Consider the following 9,631-nt stretch of genomic DNA (forward strand, 5'->3'; position numbering starts at 1 on the left):
AGTTGTGAAGATTTTTTAAATCACACATGTCATTCATCCCAAATGCCTGCCCATAGGCCCATGCTAGTTTCTAAAAGTGTTTTCATACGTCCATTATAGAATGAGAAAAATGCAGTGTTACAGGCTGAATTACGTTTCCCAAAAAGATATGTTGAAGTTCTAGCCACTGATATTGATGAATGTGACCTTATTTGAAAATAAGGTCTTTGCAGATGTAGTCAAGTTAAGATGATGTCATAGGCAGGGTGGGGGATGGGGGAAGATCTAATCCAACATGATGATGTCCTTACAGGAGGAGGGAAACGCCACCTGAAAACCAAGACACACAGGGAGAACACTGTGTGAAGATGGAGGCAAACTGGAGTGATGTGGCTGCAAGCCAAGGAATGCCAGAGGTAAAGAATCACCACCAGGAGCTGGGAAGAGGTAAGGAAGATTCCATCCAGAATTTCAGAGGGTGCATGGCTCTACACTTTGATATTGAACTTCTGAGCTCCAGAACTGTGAGACAATAAAATGCTATTGTTTTAGGTCAACCCATTTGTGGTCCTTTATTATGCAAAACCTAAGAAACTAATACATATGGTAACAGTGAATTTTTAATTAAACAAAATATATTTGATTTAAAAGAATGGTCCTTTTCAAATTTTTCTTTTACTTTCTTATTCTCACGTAACAAGAAGTGTGAAGACAGCGGGACAGGGCAGGAAGCAGGTGGCTGCCTCTGCCTCCCACTCACTATCCTTGATGTACATCCTTGTCCTCAAGGCTCCTCTTGCAAGCTCTGAGTTACATACAAGGAGGAAAGAAGGGGGGAAAGACAAAGCACAAAAGGCACATGCAGCTGCTCCTCTCTTTAAATCAACTTTATTAATTATAGAGTAGTTTAGATTTACAGAAAAATTGTAAGATATCATAGAAAATTCCCATATACCCTCCATCCAGTATTCCCTCTTACTAACATCTTACATTAGTATGCAACATTGGTTACATTTAATGAAATAATATTAATACACTGTTAGAAACTAAAATTGTAATTTACTTAGACTTCCTTATTTTTTACCTAATGTCCTTTTTGTGTTCTAGGGTTCCATTGATGACACCACATTAAATCTAGGAGTCATGTCTCCTTAGGATCTTCTTGACTGTGACAATTTCTCAGTCTTTCCTTATTTTGGATAATCTTGTTCATTTTGAGGACTGGTCAGCTATTTTGCAGGATGCTCCTCTATTGGTTCGTTTTTGAGATGAAACGTATATAACAGAAAATTACCATTTTAAAGTGTATAATTCAGGGGCATTCAACATATTCACAAAATTAAGCAACCACCACCTTTATCTGGTTTCAAACATTTTCATCATCCCAAAAGGAAACCAGTACCCATTATTGGGCACCCGGGCATCCTAGCTGCTGTCCTGGGTGATCCCACGTCGGCCATGGGGGTCTCCAGGCAGTCCAGCATGTGTTCAACATCACACAGGTCATAGGACCTTTCGGTGTTGACCGCCAGGAGATCGGCGCCACTGGCAACGAGCAGCTCCACCAAGTGCAGGTGGCCACAGGTGGCCGCAAAATGCAGAGGCATCTAGCACTCACTGTCGCGGACACTGACATTGGTCCCGGCCCCCAGGAGCTGCTGCACCATCTCTCGGAAGTCATCGATGCAGCACTGGTGTGGCGTCGTCAGGCCGTCCGCGGCCAGGTCAGGGCTGACCCCACTCCTGAGGAGCTGGCAGACTTCCTCTAGGTCATTTCAGGCAGCAGCCTCCAGAAGGACAACACTGGGAGGGAGGAGGACCTGCTTCGGGGGCTCTTGGCCGACGGCCTCCTTCCGGGGGCGCTCCCAAGGACCCTTCTTGCCCTGGGCCTTCTTCTCAGACTGAGCCCACATCTTCACCTGCTGGTGAAGCGCCGCTTCTGGGTGTGCTTCAGCCACCCTTGCGTGCTCATCCTGCCCACCATGGGCATCTCTGCCAGCAGCTCCAGGTGCTCGGCCATGCCGGGGGCTGCTTGCCCACAGAGCTGCTCAGGGCTCCAGAGTCGGGAGCTCGGGGGCCAGGCTGGGCCTGAGGGGTGGGGCAGCTGGCTGGACTGGCACCCTGGGGGGCATCCCCTTCCCAAAGCTCCATGCCCTTAGCTCCATGCCCACATGATAACCAGGCCCAGCAGCCCTGGGGGCGCGGCCCAGGCAGGGAGGGCAGAGGGAGAGGACACTCCAAACCTGCTCCCCAGGTCTGGCCTCTAGCTGTCATCAGCAGCACCTTGCCTCCCTCCGGGGGTCAGGGTGCACAGCCTGTGGGAAGCAGCCCGGAAACCTGGCCGGCCTCAGTCCAAGGCCTGAAGCTGATTACCCAGATAACAAAGTTCCAGCTTCCTGGCCCATTGCTGAGGCGGAAGGGAAGGCAGGGCCAATGAGCAGTGAGCCCCTGTGAGTCCCTGAAAGCCCTCTTTTCACCTTCTAGGCTCAGGGGCCTGAGTGGGGCCTGGGAAAAGCCATGGCCCAGTCCCTCAGCACCTCCCAGCTGTGTCCCGTGGTCGGTGCATCAGTACTAATGAGAAGGTGCAGCCGCTGAGGCTGGGGGAGTGCAGGTGGTCGGAGTCCTGGAGTCCTGGCCCCCAGGGCCCAGGGGTGAGGCTCTTCAGGCAGCCAGGACACTAAGGGCACAGGCAGGCTGGCCGATAATGTCTTCAGGAGAGCCTCCCCTTCCGGCAGCTGCACACATCTTTGAAGACCCCACCATTCATATGCCTGATGGCACCCTCTCCACACCTGCCACCAGCCCACAGCGGTGTCCACACGTGGGCTATTTGTCCCAGCCGGTCTCTACCACTAGATGACAGGCTTGCTGATAGCACAATCTGCGTGCTACTTTTCTAGGACTCCTCACCTGTGTGCCAGCACCTCACGCCATGCACCGGCCACCCTACGAGTGGGTCCAACGGCTTCCGTGGGTCAGTGGGACCTGCCTCCCCCAGGTGCTGCGGTCAGGGTGGGGGGGACACTCACGCCCCTATTCTGAGTATTTCCATAAATGGAATCATACAACATGTGACTCTTTGTGTCTGGCTTCTTTAATTAACATGTTTTCAGAGTTCAACCATATTGTAGCATGTATCAAAGCTTCATTCTTTTTTATGGCTGAATAATATTCCATTATATAGATACCGCACATTTTGTTTATCCATTTATCTGTCGATGGACATCTGGGTTGTTTCCACTATTTGGCAGTTGTGAGTAATGCTGCTATGAAGATTTGTGTACAAGTATTTGTTTGAGTGTCTGTTTTCAGTTCTGTGGGTATACACCAAGGAGTGGAACTGCTGAGTCTCGTGGTAATTCTATGTTCAAGGTTTTGGGGAGCTGCCAAACTGCTTCATATAGTGGCTGTGCTATTTGACATACTTTTTTTTAAGTTAGTAGACCTTATTTTTTCAGGACAGTTTTATGTTTACAGAAAAATTGATCCGAAAGCACAGGGAAGTCCCACCTTCCTCCCACCAGATGCTCAGTTTCCCCTATTAGTTATATCTATTGTATTACAGTGATACTTTTGCTACATGCCTTTTTTTTTTTTTAGACAGAGTCTTGCTCTGTCACCCAGGCTGGAGTGCAGTGGCATGATCTCGGCTCACTGCAAGCTCTGCTTCCCGGGTTCATGCCATTCTCCTGCCCTAGCCTCCCGAGTAGCTGGAACTTCAGGCGCCCGCCAAAACGCCTGGCTAATTTTTTCTTTTCTTTTTTTTTTTTGTTTTTGCATTTTTAGTAGAGACGGGGTTTCACCATGTTAGCCAGGATGGTCTCGATCTCCTGACCTCGTGATCCACCCACCTCAGCCTCCCAAAGTCTTGGGATTATAGGCGTGAGCCACCATGCCCAGCCTACATGCCCTTTTAAGTGAGATGTTTTCCTATTTTTGATGGTAAAAAACTTTTAAATGGGCTGGGTGTGGTGGCTCACACCTGTAATCCCAGTGCTTTGGGAGGCCTAGGCGGGCGGATCGCCTGAACTCAGGAGTTCGAGATGAGCCTGGGCAACATGGTGAAACCCTGTCTCTGCTAAAACACAAAAAATTAGCCGGCATGGGGGCGCACGCCTATAGTCCCAGCTACTCAGGAGGCTGAGGCACGAGAATCGCTTGAGTCCAGGAGGCAGAGGTTGCAGTGAGCCAAGACTGCGCCACTGCACTCCAGCATGGGCAACAGAGCGAGACTCTGTCTCAAAATTAAATAAATAAATAAAAAACTTGCTGCATGCCCTTTTAAGTGAGAATGGAACAGCAGTGATATTGGATGATGGGAGCGTGTGACTGTGTGTGTGTGTGTGTGTGTGTGCGCCCATATATGTGTGTCTAAGGAACTTACATAGCAACCCAACTCAATACCTTGTTTTTGCTCTTATAAATCACAAAATTATTATATTATAATTATAAATAAAAAATAAATAATAAAAAAATTAAAAATTAAAAATCAAGGGCAACTATGTGAGGTGATCGGTGTGTGAATGAGCTTGATTGTGGCCGTTGTCTCACAATGTATATGTACATCAGAACATGTTGAACACCTTGATTCATACAATTTGTAGTCATCAGTTAATATGGCTAGGCTTTGTGTCCTCACCCACATCTCATGTTGAACTGTAATCCCCATAACCTCCAGGTGTTGAGGGAGAAACCTGGTGGGAGGTGATGGGATCATGGGGGCGATTTCCCCCGTGCTGGTCTCATGATAGTGAGTGAGTTCTTTCAAGATCTGATGGTTTTGTAAGTGTCTGGCAATTTCCTCCTTCACTCATTCTCTCTCTCCTGCCGCCATGTGAAAAGGTCCTTGCTTCCCCTTCACCGTCTGCCATGTTTCCTGAGGCCTCCCCAGCCATGTGGAACTGTGAATCAATTCAACCTCTTATAAGTTACGCAGTTTCGGGTATTTCTTTATAGCAGTGTGAAAGCAGACTAATCAATTATAACTCAATAAAACTGAAAAAGAAATACATGAATAAAAATCAGGGAAACAAGGACAGAGATAAAACATCTAGACTTGAAGCCTAACATACAGGACCCGTAAGTGCTGATACTGGCTTCTGTGGGACCCAGGCATGGTGACAGCAGAGAAGTCAGCATCTTTATTTGCTAAGGTCCCTGGACTTTGGGATGTACCGGAGACCACATGCCTTCCAGCATCTTCCCTGTTCTAGCTAGAAGTCATCAGCATGTGCTAGCACTAATGATGTATCTCCAGAATTCCTCCATTCCAGTGATTTTTCTGCACATGTGGTGAAGTAGAAGACAAAATGGAACTTTGAGATGTATTTGGCTTAAGTTTGATAAAAGTAAGGGAAAGTCAATCAAGGCTTATCTTTCTCATGGGGAATAGAGAAAGCCCCATATTTTAAAATGTGCTGCCTCCAGCTTATTAATACGCTCAGAGGACTTAAGAAACGCAAAAAGAGAAGCGGGATGACCTCCTAGAATCTGCTTTTTTTTTTTTTTTTTTTTTTTTGAGATGGAGTCTTGCTCTGTCATCCCCGAGTCTGGAGTGCAGTGGCACGATCTCTGCTCACTGTAACCTCTGCCTCCTGGTTCAAGTGATTCACCTGCCTCAGCCTCCTAAGTAGCTGGGATTACAGGTGCATGCCACCAGGCCCAGCTAATTTTTGTATTCTTAGTAGAGACAGGGTTTCACTATGTTGGTTAGGCTGGTCTCAAACTCCTGACCTCATGATTCGCCCACCTCGGCCTCCCAAAGTGCTGGGATTACAGGCGTGAGCCACCGTGCCTGGCCTGTTCGCACTTTTTATAGAGGATCGAAAGTGCTTAATACCAGTACACCTGCATTATCATTTTTTAGCACAACTCTTGACATTAACGTTTTTCTAATCCTTTAGTGTCAGAGGTTCATTTGGACATTTCCCCTGCTTTTTAAAGTTCAAGAACCAGAAGGATGGCCCAACTCACTCTTAATAGTGCTCTAGGAGGAATAAACTTGTGTTCAAATAACCACTTTTCACAATGCAGCCTATCTTTGTGTTTCACGCAACTTTAACAGAATAACAGAGATTGGGTTACTCATAAGAAAATAAACGTATTTCTTTATTTCTCACAGCTATTAAGGCCGGAAAGTCCAATGTCAAGTCACCAGCGTCTGGCAAGGGCCTGCTTGCTGAGTCATCCCGTGGCAGAAGGCAAGAGGGTGAGAGGGGGATGGCAGGGAGCAGGGGAGCACTGAACTCACTTTTTTATAATGAACCAACTTTGAAAATAAAAAACCTATTCCCATGACAATGACATTAATCCATTCATGAGGGCAGAACCCTCCTGTCCTAATCACCTCCTGTTAGGCCCCACCTCCCGACACTATTGCATTGGAGATTAAGTTTCTAACACATGCTTTTGGTGAGGACACATTCGAATCCTAATACAGCCTTAGTCCTTCAACAACTTAATCCAGACGAGTCACTAAACAGTGAAAACAGAAAGGCATATTTAAATAGCATCTGGTTGGATTTATATTCTCTTAAAAAGACTCTTCCCTATAACTCAACTTATTTCCTTATTAATTCTTTACTTTTGATTACTATTTCTGATTTAGTATAATCCCCATCAAAACTCAACAACTAGTTAGCTATTTTAGAAACATCTTTTGGCCTGGCACGGTGGCTTACGCCTGTAAATCCCAGCACTTTGGGAGGCCGAGGCGGGAGGATCACCTGTCAGGAGTTCGAGACCAGCTTGGCCAACATGGTGAAACCCTGTCTCTACTATAAATACAAAAGTTAGCCAGGCGTGGTGATGGCATGCCTGTAATCCCAGCTACTAGGGAAGCTGAGGCAGGAGAATCACTTGAACCCAGGAGGCAGAGGTTGCAGTGAACCAAGATCATGCCACTGCACTCCAGCCTTGGTAACAGAATGAGAATGTGTCTCAAAAATAAATAAATAAAATTTTTAAAAAATAGAAATATCTTTAAACTGTTTTTGTTTCATTTTGTTTGTAAAGCCTAAGTTTCCAAGCAGGTTGAGTTCCTTTTTCAGATAAAGGCAGTGGACATCTAAGAAGCCAGAACTACAGAAATTCACCTTCTCCCTTTCATTTTATTATTCTCCCCTCAAGTTTTTATTTCCTTCTACCACATAATATCATAGTTTTAAAATGCTGTACAATGATAGAATTACCTAGGATAGGCCATTCTTCCCTTTTTTATTCAAATATTCCACCTGACAATTTTCTCTTTTTCTTCCTTTCTGTTGAAACACATATGCACCCCTTCTGAGGAGCAGATACATAGAGGCAAATGATCACTCATGTACACCCACATGTAGGGAACACGCATCAGACAAGTTATTTTTTATTTGTTTGATAGGGGCCTTTTTGTTCGCTGTTCCTGACTCTTTTAAAAGTATGCTACACAACCTTTTAGTTACCTTGAAATCCACTGCTATGGATGTTTAACTGAGTGTAGAAGAGAGAAAATTAAAATAATCAATGAATGTAGTTTGCTGCCTGGTCAATGTCATCAGCATTTAATTTACTTGTTCCCTCAAGCGATTGGTGTTAGCTTCACTCTTTCCACTACTCGTTATAGCTATAATGCAATTATCTTCATACCCATTTCTACTGGAGTCTGCGATGGCTAAGCCATAGAAGAACTGTTACCTGTTCATTTCATTTAAAAAAAAAAAAGAAGAAGAAGTTTGACTCTTCATTGATCATATTTTCTTAAACAACAAATATCTAATTTTTCAAATGCTGCTCTAATTCCATTAAACCTGGTTCCAAATGGCAGGAATGGAAAATGTAGAAGCTGAAGGTGCTCCGTCTCTATCCCTAGACAAGTATCATGCCTGTGCAGCCTGACATGGCAGGTTCCAGCTACAAGCCCCTGGGAGCCCTTGCAAGAGGGATTTTGCAGGCTGCCAGAGACCATCAGCCCCTCGCATGAGGGAGACTGGATATGCTGGGGCCTTAGGATTGTTGGGAGCAGGCTTTTACCAACAACCGGTGGGACTGGGTGGATAAATACACTAGCTTCCTGGATCCTCTGTTGGAATAACTCCATAGAACTCTGTTCTTCACTCTTTCCATGAGTCACCCAGTGGGGGTGAGCCCCATTTGTCCACAGTCATGACTTATTAGATAATTCACCCTTTATTTGTTTCTACCTTTTCCTGTCTCACATCTTGACTCTCCTACCAGTGCTTCCTGGGCTCACCTTCCACACACACCACTGGCATTCACATCCTTGCCTCAGTATCTACGGTGTCCTCAGTTTGAATCCGAAGGACATCTTCAGATTCTAGTAAAAGAACTAGTTTCGATAAGGAGAAAAATCTGTTTATTCTCGTTAATGTGTCGGAGTTGCTAGAATTTCAAAGGTGATTGTGACAATTATTATAAATAACACCACAATTCACCCAACGATAGCCAAGTAATAGAAAGATTTTTTTAAACATCCTCCTAAGCCTCTAATTTTCAATTAGAAAATTCAACTCTCAGATGAGTTAGGTTTAAAATACTTTTATTCTTAGGTGATACGGAAACTACTTTTAAATCTTTTTTTTTCTAGGTTTGGTTGTTTAATGTTATACTATTTATTATATATAATTACATTACATTAATATTACATAACTAATTACATTACATTAATTACATTAAAAATATAATGCTTAATGTTATAATGTTAATATTTGTTCAGTGTTAAATAAACATTTCACAAGTATTGCCTGTACACCAAGTGTAGTGCCAGTCTTCTGAGAATCCCAGCAAGAAATTCTTCTCTGCCTGGCCAAACAGAAAGAGTTGTAGGTTTCAGCCTGACATGCCCAGGGAAGGCCATTTTAAAATGGGTTCTCATTTTACTATAAAGAAACACATGGTCTTAGATTTTATTTTACTATTAAGGACATTATTGTGAAAATTAGAAAAATTTGAATGTAGTCTGTATATTAGATAGTAACATTATATTAACTTTAATTTTCTACTTATGATACTTGTGTTTTCATTATGTAAGAAAATTTGAGAATTTGTTTTTAGTAAATAAACATCGTATTTAGGGCTAAAGGGACGTCCTGTCTGCAACTTACTCTTAAATGGTTCTGAAAAATCATCATTATATCTGACGCAAACACATATCTATCTGTATATATTTCTCTTCCTAGACATATAGATATAGATGTAGACTATATGTTCATGATATAGAGGAAGAGGCAGAGGTAGAGACAGGGATAGAGACAGAGACAGAGACAGAGACAGAGACAGAGACACAGATAGAGACAGATTAAAGAGAAAGCGGCCAGGCCTGGTGGCTCATGTCAGTAATCTCAGCACTTTGGGAAGCCGAGGTGGGAAGATCACTTGAGACCAGGAGTTTGAGACCAGCCTAGGCAACATAGTGATACCTTGTCTACAAAAAATTTAAAAATTAGCCCTGTGTGATGGTGTGTGCCCATGATCTCAGCTAGTAGGACTGAGCGGGGAGAACTGCTTGAGCCCAGGAGGTCCAGGAGATTGTGTCACTGCACTCCAGCCTGGGAGACAGAGCAAGAGCCTGTCTCAAAAGGAAATGGAAAGGAAGGGAAGGGAAGGGGAAATGGAAGGGGAAGGGAAGGAAAGGAGAAAAGAAAGGAAGGGAAGGGAA

The 9,631-nt window shown here is 44.3% G+C and overlaps 1 pseudogene; it reads right to left on the reverse strand.

The window, feature by feature from the left end:
- Positions 1 to 668: 668 nt before the first annotated feature.
- LOC105518391 lies at positions 669 to 1,999 on the reverse strand (annotated as a pseudogene).
- Between the last annotated feature and the right edge of the window lie 7,632 nt (positions 2,000 to 9,631).

Source organism: Colobus angolensis, unplaced genomic scaffold, assembly GCF_000951035.1.
Source record: "Colobus angolensis palliatus isolate OR3802 unplaced genomic scaffold, Cang.pa_1.0 Scaffold319, whole genome shotgun sequence".
Classification (NCBI taxonomy): domain Eukaryota; kingdom Metazoa; phylum Chordata; class Mammalia; order Primates; family Cercopithecidae; genus Colobus; species Colobus angolensis.